Source organism: Triticum dicoccoides, chromosome 1A (assembly GCF_002162155.2).
Source record: "Triticum dicoccoides isolate Atlit2015 ecotype Zavitan chromosome 1A, WEW_v2.0, whole genome shotgun sequence".
NCBI lineage: Eukaryota > Viridiplantae > Streptophyta > Magnoliopsida > Poales > Poaceae > Triticum > Triticum dicoccoides.
Window position 1 is genome coordinate 602,071,521 of NC_041380.1, and position 9,970 is coordinate 602,081,490.

At 45.4% G+C, this 9,970-nt stretch overlaps 1 pseudogene; it reads right to left on the reverse strand.

Annotated features, from left to right (window-relative positions):
* LOC119357060 overlaps positions 1–3,289 on the reverse strand; it is an 80,030-nt pseudogene extending 76,741 nt beyond the window's left edge.
* Positions 3,290–9,970: the final 6,681 nt, after the last annotated feature.

The window sequence follows — 9,970 nt, forward strand, 5'->3', positions numbered from 1 at the left end:
CCGCCGCCACTCTCGACCACACCTCCCCGCCACCGTCTCTCCCTCTGTAAGCCCCCCACCCCCCCTCTCTTTGCTTAGTTAGTAGATGATTTTAGTAGTAGTAGATGTTAATTTAGGGTTCATAGATAATGATTTTTAGTAGTAGTGGATATTAATTAGTAGTAGTGATGGTAAACTAGTTGTATAATTAGAAGTAGTAAATGTTAATTAGTAGTAGATGTAGTAGTTAGATGTTAATTAGTAGTAGTAGATGTACTAGTTTCTTTCTATTTATAGTAAGTTTATATTTAGTAAGAACAAGTTGAATTAATAGAACTAGTTTAGTTTTAGTTGAACTAGTTTAGTTTTAGTTGAACTAGTTTAGTAAGTAAATTAATAACTAGTTGAACTACTTTATTTTTAGAAAGAACTAGTTTTTTTCTTTTTATAGTAAGTTTATATTTAGTAAGAACTAGTTGAATTAATAGAACTAGTTGAACATGTCATATTTGATGTTATTTTTTTAGTTTAAGCAATTATTTCATGTTTTGGTTACACCTCCGAGTGACCTATGTTTTGCCGGAGTGTTGATTAATTTCCGTTCTGGCAAATTTCAACCGCTCGATGTGTCCTTTTTTAGCAAATGTCATGCCGGATTTTTCCGTGAATTCTGGCATGACTTGTGCTAGAATATGTACAAGTTTAATCTTTGAATTATGAACGTAGGAAATGTCATACTCGGACGACGACAGTCTTCCGGGGGAGTGCAGCTGGTGCCACGATGATCGAGGTATGTGCGACAGGTTCGTTGAGCTGGATGAAGATCGGCGCTTCAACATTAAGCTCGAGGAGACCTTCGATGTTGAAACGGTACGCAACAACGACAAGTGTTTTTTTCGTAATTAAGCATGACTTCAACTATTTCAACGTCTAATTTTCATCTTTTACAATTCGACTAGCTTATCCCATGCCATGCAAGACGCTATGTCTTGGAGAGGACGGGTTTTGAAGACCATGAAAATTTTGAAACAAAGAAAATACACCTAAGGACCCATCATGATATCGATTTTGAAGTAAATCTATACAATTCTCAGAGGGTAACCCATTTTGGTTGCCAAAATTGGGAAGCACTTTGCAAAATGTATGGTTTTTATGAGGGTATGATTGTCACCATGGATCTTGGTAATCCTGACATCGAGCAAGACAATATTGACATTTGGGTCCTTGTTGATACGCTTCCGATTTTACCGCAATGTGAGTTTCTCAAACATACTTATTAACTAATTTATATTGTTTATTTCAAAATAGTTGACAGCTTATTTCCATTGACAGCTTATTTTGAATCTTCAAAGAATGTGCAGAAGATGGTAGACAAAACCCACTACACTGATGGCTCCGAATTAACTTATAAGGAGAAAAGTCATTTGATTGCTTATTGTACTTTTCTTGAGAATTACAATACCTATTATCGAACTCCTCCAAATTATGGTGAATATGTGCCACTAATGCACGTGTTGAACCACGGTAACGTCTATGGAGATACCCTGGTAAGATTTTTTACTATTACGACATCCGTGCATCTTTTGCATACTTCTAAAACTAATACATCATTCCTAACTACGAAGTTATTACTATATTTTTTAACAGGAAATCCCGATGGATTGTGTGCCTCATCTGATGTATCAGAATGTGGTCACCTTGCAGTTATGAACATAGAACCATGTGAATCTAAGGAGCTCACCTGTGCATATCGGATTTCTAAAACCGGTGAACACATGCTAATCAAAGAATGGAAAAAATGTTTGGACATTCGCAAGGAGGTTCTTGGAAGTAACATTAAGCGAAAGGCAAGAATTGGAGACAGGATAATCTCCATTCACCATAATGGAGAGTCAGGGGCTATCTTGTTTTTTGCTATTTTACCTTAGAGAATATAGTAGGTCCTAAGAGAATGTAGTAGGTCCTATGAGGTACAATATGTTTATTATGTGATACAATGTGTTAGAGTTGATAATGAGGAGTACTTGTGATTACGACTAGTGACCAATTTGCTATGTGATGTCTCATTGATGAAAATGATGATCTTGAGGAGGTGTTATATGACAATGATGTATTATCATGATAAGTTGTTAATGATATGATGATGATGATATTTATTATATCATTGGGTGAAAGAACCGCGGATTAGTTTCAAGTGGATGGTTCAAGTGGATGTCCATCCACTTGAAACTAGTCCACGGTTCTTTCACCCCATGATGTAATAACTCATTATGATGTAAAAACAATTTCTAAATTCCTGTTGTATGAAAACTTGTGTAAAGGTGTACGAATACAACATGAAATAAAAAAGAAATAAAATACGAAATAATAGTAGCAGCGCGGGCTGGGAGACGTGCTACTACTAATTACCAGTAGTGCTCCTCCGGGAAGTCGCTACTACTAAGTCGATTTAGCAGTAGCGTGGGCGGATGCACGCTACTGCTATACGTTAGCTGTAGCGCCTTATCAGTAGCGCATCGCCCTACGCTACTTATAGGCCTAAAACCCGTGTTGCTGCTAGGCTTTTCCCTAGTAGTGGTATCTCGGCAACGACAGAGCCTGATAGTTCTAGGCAAAGAATGGTGGAGACCTTAGCACAGAGGGGCTTTAATTCATATGTGATACATTTCATTCTTGTAGAGACATCCACCCTATCAAATTTCAACATTGGTACTTTAGGGGTATGCTTACTATCATCGTCATCATCATCATCAAAAGAAGTATCACTATCATCTTCTTTATGAACAGATAGAGGAAAAGAGCATAGAAGTCGTTTACCGAATGCATGGATGGTAGAACGAGTACGGGAGGCGAGCCGGCTGACGCATTTGCATGACTCATCTGCTTTGTAAGTGCCGCTTGCAGCAGAGCAGCACGATGCACACCCAAGCAGCTTGGTTCCAGCTTTGGCTGTGTATCGTGTATCGCGGAGAAGGTTATGGACGCACCCGCGGTCGTCTTCGTGGACGGTCTCGAAGGTGCCGTGAAGCTTGTCCTGAATGCGGAAGTAGTCGAGCTCGTCAAGCACGTCGTCTGCACCGTACGCCAGGGCGCGCAGTCTCTGCAGCAGCTCAGCCAACGCGTGGCTATGGATCTCCCGGCCGCGGGCATTGTCGAGCATGGCCTACGCGTAGAGGAGCTCCGTCTTGAGTGCCTCGATGTTGAGGCCAAGCCCGGAGCTGGCTGCCCACGCCTCGACCAGCCCGCCGGACAGCGGGCTCAGCGCCTTGCCCAGCACCCATCGGGCCCCGTTGATGGCGGCGGACTCCATGAGCAATGGCTAAAGCCCTGCAAACCAATAAAGGAACGACGCGTCCAGATTTAGTTCCGTTGGTGCTTCAATTGGGATCCGGGTTTCCTGCTCCCTCCCCATGCTCCCATCCGTGCTCCCACTTCATCCTACGGCTGTCTTTTTTCCTTTTTCCTTTCTAATCTAATCATCTCCCCTCTGATTTTAAGAGGGTGGGGTCAGGCCTTATTTTATTCCAATCAAATCAAGCCACGTACGCAGGAGCACGGATGGGCACACGCGTGTGGAGCAGCCAAGTCTCGTCCGTTCAGTTGATGCTCGGGCACGGGGCAGCATCACCGCCGAGCATGTTATGGCCGGCGGCGAAGGGGACATAACTGATGAGCGTGTTAGGGAGATTAAAATCGAAAAGGCAAAATGAAATCATGACTCGGGCGAAACACCCGCACCCCCCGCATCGCCCCCGCTCGGGCGACTCAGGCGGGACGCAACCCTAGCCGCCGGGGCTCCCCGTCCTTCTACCCCTCCCTCCACCGCCGCCGAAGGACGCCGCCGGCCTATAGCCCGGGGGCTGACAGCGGTGGCGGGGGCCTTCCCTCTCTCCTGCGCCATGGGGGCGGTGCGGAGCCCCGTGGTGTGTGGAGGCACGGCCGATCTAGCCTTGGTGGCGTGGCGGGTCTGCCTTCCGGCGGCGGCGCGGTGGCCGCCTCGGCCTAGGGCGGATGGTGGCGGGTGCGGCGGCTGGCCCTGCTTCGGGCAACGGCCTTGGCTGCGTTCGGCGGCAGCGGCCGGGTCGGCGGCGATGGACCATCTGACCTCGGTTCGGCGGTGGCGGCATGGAGGGCCTAGTGGTTGGGTCGGCGCCATGTGTGGTTTGCCCTCCGGACAGATCTGATCCGGCCGGTGCGACCTGCTCAATGTGCGGCGGCTCAGATCGGCGGCGTCCCGTGCACACGATGCTTGATGGAGGTTCCTCGAGCGGATTCGGGTGAAACCTAGTTCTCGGCTTGATGCCAAGACCGGCGTTGGCGGCACTCTTTTGTGTCATTACCTTCTTGAAGGCATCGCCGTGGAGAAGCTCCAGACCTCTATCCGCTACCTCCGGGGGAAACCCTAAATCAGTAGATCAGATGACGGCGGCGCATTGGTGTCGTTTCCTCCTTGGGGGCATTATTCTTAGAGGTGTACATGGGTTCGAGGGACCAATGGACGGCTTTTTTGGTAGAGCGGTGCTTCATCCTACACATTGATGACGTCGGTTCTCGGCAGCGTGGTGCAGTGGAGACTCGGCGCCCGATGCGCGATGCTGGACTCGCGTAGGAGGAGGTTGCTATCTGGCGTCATGGTGGCGTCGATAGCAGAGTGGCCTGACAAGGTCGAAGCCTCAATATCTGCTCTGAAAACGGACCAGTGGAAGATGGCGGCGACGACACATGTGAGTGCATCAGACCAGTTTATGCCTCAGACCTGGTATGTGGCTCGGCTGGGGCTTTTGGCTTTTGATGATGGGACATTTACATTTTCCCCCTAATCTTGCCCCACCCTCATCTTTACCCCTAAAAGAAACAAGTGCTCAACTTTGCCCCTCTTCCGTCTGGTGTCGTTTCAAAAATACCCCTCCGTACCCTTACCGTCCAGTCAAAGTGGTTTGACCGTGCAGGAGACACATTTCGGACAATTTACCCCTGGTACTTACATGTGGGGCCCTTCGGACAGAGTCACTCACTCACAGATATCCTCTCCTCTCATCTCTTCTCTTCTCTCTGGCGACTTGAACCCTAACCCTAGCCCGCCCACGATTTGGTTCACCGTCGGTCGCCGTGGAGGGATAGCGTGGGGGATTGAGATGTGCGGCGGCTGGATCTGACCCGCCGCCCCTCTTCACCGAGGGATTTCGCGGATGGTTGCCGTTCGTGGAAGCGGCGCCGGCAACGGCAGAGCTGAGAGCTCTCAGACCACAGCGGCGACCACACCGACTGTTCCAACGGGGTAAGTGTATCCATTAGGTTACTTGCACGATTGCTATGCTCACTATCTTTGCCTTCCTCTAATTTTTCTCAACATTTACCGTAGGATGGATCCAGCTAGAGCTTTCTATCTCAACTATAGGATGGAAACCGCCGTGTTAGGCACTTCTGGTACAAAAGGATCTGGCACAGGGTTTAATTTTCGGCTTGTAGTTGATTGCACATCAACATTTGTGAAGTTTAGATCTGCAATCTCAGATAAATATCCATGGGGCCTCTATGATGCTGTAGAATTTAGGTATTGGGACATGGGAAATACTAATTGGGTGCCAGTGCAGTCTGATGATGAATTGGGAATTATGTTTGCAACCAATGCTGAAACTAAGACAGTAGATTTAGAAATTAATGTGATACAAAGGCTTAGAGGAGAGACTGAGAGGAGAGGAACTAGATCTCAAGCTCACAGTTCTCAAGCTAGGTGCAGTCAAACAAGAGGAAGAGGGAGTTCAGGTGGCAGAGGTAGTTCAGGTGCAAGAGAGAATTCAGGTGGCAGAGGTAGTTCAGGTGCAAGAAGGAATTCAGGTGGCAGAGGTAGTTCAGGTGGAAGAAGAAATTCAGAAAGTAGTGTTGTGCATGAACCAGGTCCTAGCAATAGCAAGCAACCAGATGCTAATCCAATCATAGAAGAGGAACAACCTGATGATGTACCAACAGATGATGAGGATGAATTAATGCATCCTGAATTTGTAGTAGGGAAGAAGCCAAAGGGGAAGGAAGCAGCTCAACAAGATGATTACATTTCCCCTCCAGAGTTTGCTGAGGCAGATTCAGATGAGAGAGAGGAGGACAATGACATGGGTTATTCTGAGAGTTCTGATGAGGCCAGGCCAGATGTGCATTTTAACAGAGATGATCCTTCTCTTGTAGAAGGAACTATATTCTCTGATGTTGTAGAGTCCAGAAATGCATTAGCCACTTATGCAATCAAGACTTAGAGTGAATTCAAAATTGACAAGAGTGAGCCTGGTAGGCTAACAGTACATTGTGCATATAGAAGGTGTAAGTGGAGGATGCATGCATCCTTTCTGAAAAACACCAAACTATTTCAGGTACACTAACATTTAACTGTGCATGTTCTTTATGATTGTTATGTTGTTTATGATTCTGATCCTTGTTACAATGTTTAACTGCAAGTCAAAGTAAACAGAAATCCTCACACATGCCCAAGTGTGACAAGAAGACAAAGGTTGAGATCAGCAAAGTGCAGATGGATTGCAGATGCAGTTAAGAACTGGGTGAGAGAAAACTCCAATATAAGGGTCACACAACTTCAAATTGACTTGAAGAAGAAGTATGGATTGCAGCTGCCATACATGAGAGTATTTTATGGTAAGCAGATGGCCATTGACAACATCTATGGTAAGTGGACTGACAGTTTTCAATTATTGTACACATTCAAGGCTGAGGTAGAGAAAGCATCACCTGGTAGTGTAGTTCACATTGATAGGCACACTGTTCAGTTTGAAAAGAATGGTCAGAGCAGGTCTAAAGAGTGCTTTAGGAGAGTGTTTGTGTCATTTAAGGCATGCTGGAAGGGTTTTTTAGAAGGTTGTAGGCCATATCTGGCAGTAGATGCCACTGCACTCAATGGTAGGTTCAAAGGACAACTAGTCAGTGCCTGTGCTGTAGATGCAAACAACTGGATATTTCCAGTTGCATATGGTGTGCTAGAGGTAGAGAACCTGGAGAGTTGGACATGGTTCTTTGAGCACTTGAAAAACCTGATAGGCCACCCAGATGGTCTAGTCATACACACTGATGCATGTAAAGGATTAGAGGCAGCTGTAGATGACGTTTTCCCTGGAGTAGAGCATAGAGAATGCATGAGGCACTTAGCTGCAAACTTCACCAAGAAGTTTAAAGGGAAATTTTTTGATGAGAACTTGTGGCCCTGTTCCCTAACATTTAGCTTAAAGAAACACAATTACCATCTCAGGCAGTTGTATAGCAAGCCAGATGTAAAACATTATCTGGATGAACATCACAGCAAGATATGGGCCAGGGCACTGTTCAATGAGAAGTGCAAGTTAGATTATGTGAACAATAACCTTGCAGAGTCTTTCAATTCCAAAATCAGAAAATGGAAAGGACTACACATTGTAGACCTGCTAGACAAAATTAGGCAAGTCTTAATGGAGAAATTTGATCTAAGGCAAAGCATTTCTGCTGGCACTTATGGAGGGCATATCATAGTCCCAAAAGTGATGAAACAGTTAATGGCAAAATCAAAGACCTTAGATATGAGCATTGTTAAGAGAAGTACTCATGAGGCAGAGGTGACTGCAATTGATAAAGAGAAGAGGGAGTGGAGGTATCCTGTTGATCTGCAAGCACAAACTTGTAGCTGCAGAAAATGGCAAATCAGTGGACAACCTTGCATTCATGCATTATACTTCATTACTTCACTCAGAGATCCAGCAAGTGAGATTGATCAGTATGTGCATGAATTTTACTCTGTGCATAGATTCAATCTTACTTATGCAGAGAATTTGCCTGCAATGGAGGGGAAGCAGCAGTGGGACATTGTTGATACTGGGTTTAAACTGTGTGCACCAGTGCAAAATAGACCACCTGGAAGACCAAGGAAAACTAGGATAAGGGCACATGCAGAAGGAAAAGGTCTTGGAGGAAGGCTAAAGAAATGCAGTAGATGTGGCAGACTTGGTCACAGAGGCACCCATTGCAAAGAGTCAATTGATCCTGCATTTGGAGAAGATGAGCATTGGGGTGCAGAAAATGCTCTAGAAAATTCTCTTACAACTGCTCTAGAAAATGCTCTTACAAATGCTCTTACAATTGATCCTGCATTTGGAGAAGATGAGCATTGGGGTCCAGAAAATGCTCCAGAAAATGCTCTTACAACTGCTCCAAGCTCTCCACCATCTGCTACAAGCTCTCTACCAACTACTCCAAGCTCTCCACCAGCTCCAAGCTCTCCACCAACTGCTCCAAGCTCTGCACCAGCTCCAAGCTCTCCAACAGCACTTGTCAGGTATGTTTTCTACTACATGTTCATGCATTCTTTGTGTAACTTCATTATTTCATACTCATCTTGATTGTTTACATGCTTCTCAGTCCAAAGAAATGTACTAAAGGAGCTGCTGAGAAAGGAACTAGGTGGGGGTCACCACAGAAGAAGGCGAAAGGCGGCAACTTTGCTGTCAGCACAAGGAGCAAAGCTGCAAATCCTGCTGCCAACACTAGGAGCAAGAGGGCCAAACTAGTGTGATCAGCTTAATGTTGGTTCTGTTCAACTAGAGTGATGAACTGCTATGTTAGATGTAATGTGTTAACTGATGTGTGTTGCTTTGCATGTTGTCAAACTGTTGTGAACTCCTGTGTAATGTGCTCATATTTGCCCTGTGCTACACTTCTATGCTCATGTTTGTCATTGTGCTACACTTCTGTGCTCCTATTTGTCCATGTGGTACACTCGTGTGCTCAGATTTGCCCCTGTGCTATATTTGTGTGCTCACATTTGCCCCTGGATTGATATATATTTGTGCTCATATTTACCACATGGAAACATCACTAGCCAAAAGTACCTCAATGTGCATTCATACAGGATTTAAACCACATTAACAACATAACCATTATATAAAGAGACATTTCATAAAGGCTCCAGAACATCTACTACAATTTCATAGTTCACACCATTATATAAAGGCTCCATTACATAAAGGCTCCAGAACATAACAACATAACCTACAACAGCAAACACTTCAATAGCCTAATTTGACCACACAGAAACAAGACTAGCCACAATGCTTATGCCAAGAACAATGACAAAGCACATTGTTTCCATCAGCTCATTCTTTTTCTTCAACTTTTGCTTCAACTTCTTGTTTTTAGTGGTAAGATCCACAACCCTCCTCTCCAGATTGCTTGCTTTGATCCAACTGTGTTCAAGGGCAGCATGTAAATCCTCAAAAGCAAGCCCAACATAGTCAGTATGAGGGGGGTCAATCCATACAACCCAATCACATTCATCGGGAAGCTGCAAAAGCATAGTTCAAAATGTCAAACTGAAACCTTAGCATAAATTCGACAAAAAAATATATCAAATTGAGGGAAATATAGCACTTACATCAACTAGACAACCCAAAAAACGTCTACCAGTGCTTGCTCCTCCCCAAGCTACACGGCGAGCCGGAACTAGCCCATGCCCTGGGCATCTACGCTTCGAGCGCTCCTCAAGGGCACAGAAGATGGGATTGGGAATGAAATGCTCTAAACTAAACTGCACAATGCCGCAACCATCCACCTACAAACAAAATCGGATGCACATGGCTAAAAAATCCCAAATCCGCACAAACCCTAGATCTGAAATCCCCAAATATGCAGACTTTACTAACCTCGTCCTCCGCGGCTGAAGTCGCCAAGCACTGAGCCGTCGAGGACATGGACGCCATCTTCCTTTCCTAGCTCTCCAGCACCGAGCTGTCGAAATCGCCTGAGCAGCCGCCTCCTCCTACACTTTGTTCTTAGCGTCGAGAGGAAGAAGAAAATCGAGAGAGATAACTGTTCAGTCAGCCCCCCACATGTAAGTAGGGGCAAACTTGTCCCAAAATTGTCCCGAAAATGGTCAAACCACTTTGACTGGACGGAAACGGCGCGGAGGGGTATTTCTGAAGTGGCACCAGATGGAAGAGGGGCAAAGTTGAGCACATGCTTT